Raw genomic sequence first — 5,932 nt, 5'->3', positions numbered from 1 at the left:
TAATCCTTATATTACCACTCAGTTCCACATAATTACATGCCACATATTTACACTCTACTGAATGCAACACACACCAGACAATACCACTCAGTGCCACATAATTACACGCCACACAATTACACACCACATAATTACACTCTACTGAATGCAACACTCACCACACAATACCAATCATTGCCATATAAATAAATGCTACATAATTACACTGCACTCAATGCAACATACACTCCAAATACCACTCAGTGCCACATAAATACACGCCACAAAATTACACTCTACTGAATACAACATACACTCCCTATATTACCACTCAGTTCCACATAAGTACATGCCACATAATTACACTCTACTGAATGCAACACACACCACAAAATACCACTCAGTGCAACATAATTATATGCTACCTAATTACACTGCACTCAATGCAACATACACTCCAAACAATACCACTCAGTGCCACATAAGTACATGCCACAGAATGACACACCACATAATTACACTCTACTGAATGCAACACACACCACACAATACCACTCAGTGCCACATAATTACATGCCACACACTTACACACCACACAATTACACTCTACTGAATGCAACACGCACTCCACACAATACCACTCAGTGCCACATAATTATATGCTACATAATTACACTGCACTCAATGCAACATACACTCCAAACAATACCACTCAGTGCCATATAATTTATGCTACATAATTACACTGCACTCAATGCAACATACACTCCAAACACCACTCAGTGCCACATAATTACACGCCACAAAATTACACTCTACTGAATACAACAGACACTCCCTATATTACCACTAAGTTCCACATAATTACACGCCACATAATTACACTCTTCTCAATGCAACATAATTAAATATTCACAATTTTCAAAACCAACACATGAATACAAAATGTGTCATTTACTATATCAACAGCTCAAACTTTCTTAATGCGAGACATTTGCATTGCAAATGCTTGTTTTCATTGTTGTTCTATCACTCCATTTCCTAATTAGAATCCAACTAATTAATCTTAAAGTATACCAGTCATGATTATTTTTCATTTATGTGAAGCCCCATCTCTTTTAAGGAATGCACAACATGTGTTAGATGTTTTAAATGTTCAGCCCAATCCTTGTGAATATTAAGCTATCACACAGATATGACAAAGGGCTGAAATGTTGCAAGTACAACATGCAACTCAAAAGGGAGCACTACAAAGTGGAAAACAAAATAAGGGGTGGAGAATGTCGTATTTTCCTAGTCAGTGTGGCATACTGGAATCTTCCAATATCCCTTAGTGATGTACCTGGTGGAAATATATTGGGATTTCCCTAAATGGTCGATGAGTTCATCAATTCTACCTATTAGGTAGTTATTACATTTTTAAACCTTGTTTACAGGATGGAAATCAATACAAAAAGGTATGCTCCCATCTGGTTTGGAGAAATGTTTACTTTGAAGGTTGAAGGTTCTATAACGTTCATCTTTAATATCTGTTTGACTTTTATGTAGATTGCTATGTGATGTGCTTCAGGAATATGGTATGGTCATTGGTTAATAGTTTTTCTGTGTAAAATCAGAATAGCAAGTTCCCCCAAACGAGTTATACTTGATAATTCCGAGAAAATGTGAGCAGAATTAAGTGAACAAGTTTTAGCCTAAGCCTTTGCTGTTCTGTTCAACTTTTCACTATGTTCACCTTGTCGACATCACTTGCATCAATAGACAAAGAAGAGGATACTTGTATGTCCCGGTTGAACAGGACTCAATCATATTTTTAGCACACTAATATAGCATAGCTGGCCCTTGATATAGCTTATTGGTAGTTTGTAAGCAACTTTACCTATTCTGTTTTTAAAATATTTGGTGAGGCCATCGCCAACCTCATGTTAATTTGTTTGAAGAACTTGTTTAAAAAAACACAGCCAGTCACTGGGTGTCACCGTCATCCAGAGTACAACAGGAGCCATCCCCCAAAATGACCCACCTACCATTAATAGGTAGCTCAGTTTCTCCAAACGTTGAGTCCTGGCATGAAAATCAATGTACCAAAATGCCTGGGTATCAGCAGTGATATCAAACATCTTTTGACCTTCAATTTCACTCACAAACAAACACATGCTTACACATGAAGTTAAATTCACACCTACACACAAACCGACTCTCTCTCACACATAAGCACATTCACCTGCAAGCAGGCATACAACATACATTTAAAAGCATTTTTTTAACTCACCTCATGGTAGACGTGTCAGCCTTAAGGTGATCTTCCCCCAAAACACTTTACCTGCTTACATCCTCCTTTTGCTTCTTCTGCTTTTTGGCCTTGGGACTCTGAGCACTTTGCCACTACTGACCAGTCCTAAAGTGCACATGTTTTTCCTATAAATATGGCTACATTAGTATATCCACAGTTTGGATATTTAATGAATCTATAGGTCTGTAGTACAGTGCACTATAAATTAAATGCTACCAGTAGACCTACATTACTTATTGCGTGACCCACACAAGAATCTCTTTTTTGGCCTTGGAGCTCTGAGCACTTTGCCACTACTGACCAGTCCTAAAGTGCACATGTATTTCCTATAAATATAGGTACATTAGTATATCCATAGTCTGGATATTTAATGAATCTATAAGTCTGTTGTACAGTGCACTATAAATTAAATGCTACCAGTGGACCTATATTACTTATTGCGTGACCCACACAATAATCTCTTTTTTGGCCTTGGGGCTCTGAGCACTTTGCCACTACTGACCAGTCCTAAAGTGCACATGTTTTTCCTATAAATATGGCTACATTAGTATATCCACAGTTTGGATATTTAATGAATCTATAAGTCTGTAGCACAGTGCACTATAAATTAATTGCTACCAGTGGACCTACATTACTTATTGCATGACCCACACAAGAATCTCTTTAAATGTATCTCAGGCCTGCCATTGAAGAGCCTGTGTGTGCAGTTCATCTGACATATTTACCTGGAATTTAAAACCCCTTGCAAGCCTAATACACCCTTTTCATTACATATATATGTCACCCCAAAGATAGGCCCGAGATAGCCCATCTGGCAGGGTGCTGTGTAAAGAAAAGGTGGGACATGTACTTCTGGGTTGTGCATGTCCTGGTAATGTCCTGTGTCTTCTAGACAAGTTTTAAACAGTTGCAAATGCAATCTATCATATAAATAAGTAACCAACCTATAGGTTAGCAACAGACATAATGCAAGTCAATCATTACCCTATGAAAACATTAAAAAAACATGCATAATACACAAAAGAAACTATTAGAACCGGCTTACTGCTCACCTATTGTTTGCCTCCAATTCGATAAGTTTCTTCTGATAGTAAACATATCAACTTAGACTGCCAGACGGTGGTGATTAGTATTGACTTTCCTTTTTGCTCTTTAATTGCAGATATCTCTGATAGCCCGACACTGGAAAACTGCATTCCAAGACGCATGGAAGGTGAAAATCAAACTATAGTGACTGAGTTCATCATTGAGGGTTTCAAAGATTTTCCGCAAATTCTAGTTACACTTTTTATGGCTTTTTTGTTTGATTATTTCTTGGTACTTGTGGGCAACTTTCTTATTGTGGTGATTATCTTTTACAGCACACAACTGCACACACCAATGTATTTTTTCCTCACAAACCTAGCCTTTCTTGACATCTGTTACACAACAATCATTTTCCCAAACATGCTGGCTCACTTCTTTTTGGCGGGTACATACATTTCTCTAAATAGATGTTTGCTGCAGCTGTTTTTTTTTCATGTCCATGGTGTCTGCAGAATTTTTGCTTCTCACAGTCATGGCTTATGATCACTATGTGTCCATTTGCAATCCATTGCGTTATGTGAAAACCATGAAAAATGGAGTTTGCATGAAGCTGGCTGTAGGATGCTGGATAATTAGTTTCATAGACACAATACCACACATTGTACTAATACATATGCTCTCATTCTGTAGGTCCCACACAATCAACCATTTCTTCTGTGATGTGGCATCTGTAATAAATCTTTCATGTAGCAGCACTTGCACGGTTGAGACAACAACCTACATCCTTGGTTTTATATTCGGAGTAACACCTTTTGCTTTAACTATTGCATCATACATCAACATCATCTCAACAATCCTGAAAATCCTGTCTAAAGGAGGGAGACGCAAGGCCTTTTCCACCTGTGGCTCCCACCTCACTGTGGTTATATTATTCTATAGAGTTATCTCTTCTATGTGCATGCAACCAGCATCATCGGCTTCAGTAAAATATAACAAATTATTGTCTTTGTTATATTTTGTTTTAACTCCGCTATGTAATCCATTTATATACATCCTGAAAAACAGAGATTTTAAAAACACCATGAGGATGATAAAGAATATAAAATAGCATTTAAGAAACAAAAGTAAAACATATTTTTTAATCTTTCAAAGCATGTATTGCTGGAAGACATTTAATTAATTACTGAGATTTTTCCAAAGGTCTTGGTACCTAGCATCCTTGAGAATTCTGGTGCCATTTTCACCCTTTCACTTTGGTCCCCAAAGTGATCTTATGATTTTAGAAATCAGAATTTTCTTAGGTTTGGCTTTTTAAATGCAGCTCACAACAGCTATAGGGGTAGTGATGGCGCTAGATTACCGGCTCAGGATATTTTCTCTAATATATCTCTGATTGGGAAAGAACAGGGCTGCACATTCTGTTCATGGAACGTCTATGGTCTAAAAGCGAAGTTGGAGGAAGAAGACTTTATAGAGTTTATCACGCAATTTAAAATACTAATGCTCCTGGAAACTTGGCAGACAACAAACCCGCCTCTTGTGGGATACAAAGAATTCTTTACACCAGCACAAAAAGAGGCCCGCTCCGGCAGGGCAAAAGGAGGCCTATCCATTTCCATATCGACTGACCTTCTATGGCAACTTAGTCACATCGACCTAGAGTCTACATGGATGCAATGGGTTAAAATTGAAATTTCCCCAAATATGGGCCTCTTGATCGTGAACCTCTATATGCACCCGGGCGGAAAGCATAAGGGGAAGAGGATAAAACAACTAGTTACTGCAATCAAGGCGTTAAAGTCTACCTATCCAAGCGAAAACATGCTTATAACAGGAGATTTTCACATGAATTTAATTCATCGTCAGGAGGGAAGCCTCCCCACCCACATTGTCCCCCGGCAGGGCAACCTTTGCAGACAAAGTGCAATAGGAAGGAAATGTGCCATGGAGTTGGAAGCCCTCTAATTGTACACCTTAAACGGAAAGGGTAATCTGGACACACCAGCTGCCCTAACGAGGGTTTCCAAAAATTCAGGATCAACCATAGACTATACTATACTTCTTCTTGTCAGCAACTTTCTTGGTCATGGAGGACCTGGTACCCACTTTCTTTGGGCCTATCTTCTTCAGATGTCAACAGCACTCAGTTGCACAAGTTGCAGAGATGTCTGGTCAGGTCACACCACATGTCACGTACAACAGCAGGTCGTCTGTCTTGCAGTACAATGGGCGATGATGACGGACACCTCCTCCGCGGTCTTTTGTGCACCTAAAAGCAAAGATGCAGAAGAACATCAGTCAAACGTGGAATTTGTTGTGCTTTAATTTTAATTACTTCTAGTGTACACTAAGTAGGAGTAAGAATATCAAAGAACTAAAATACAAATGTAGTGGAATTGGAACCTATTTGTCCTTAATTTGTGCATCATGTGGGATGGATGCAGCATCAGGGACCTGCAGCTGGCAATGGGGATGGAAGCAGTAAGCCAAGAGGAACAATGGAAAGACATACAGGGCTATGTAGCAAAAACAAAACAGCACACTACTACTACCACCACAAGATGGCCCTAAGACACATGGTCACTCATCACAGGCACAAGGTTAAGGCTGGAAAACAATGTACTCAAGCAGGCC

The 5,932-nt window shown here is 38.9% G+C and overlaps 1 pseudogene; it reads left to right on the top strand.

The window, feature by feature from the left end:
* Positions 1 to 3,478: 3,478 nt before the first annotated feature.
* On the top strand, positions 3,479 to 4,406 carry LOC147700837 (olfactory receptor 5V1-like; annotated as a pseudogene).
* The last annotated feature ends 1,526 nt before the right edge of the window (positions 4,407 to 5,932 follow it).

The sequence above is a fragment of the Lissotriton vulgaris genome, chromosome 7 (genome assembly GCF_964263255.1).
Source record: "Lissotriton vulgaris chromosome 7, aLisVul1.2, whole genome shotgun sequence".
NCBI lineage: Eukaryota > Metazoa > Chordata > Amphibia > Caudata > Salamandridae > Lissotriton > Lissotriton vulgaris.
Note: the sequence above shows the minus strand (reverse complement) of the source record. Positions and strands in the feature narration are given on the sequence as shown.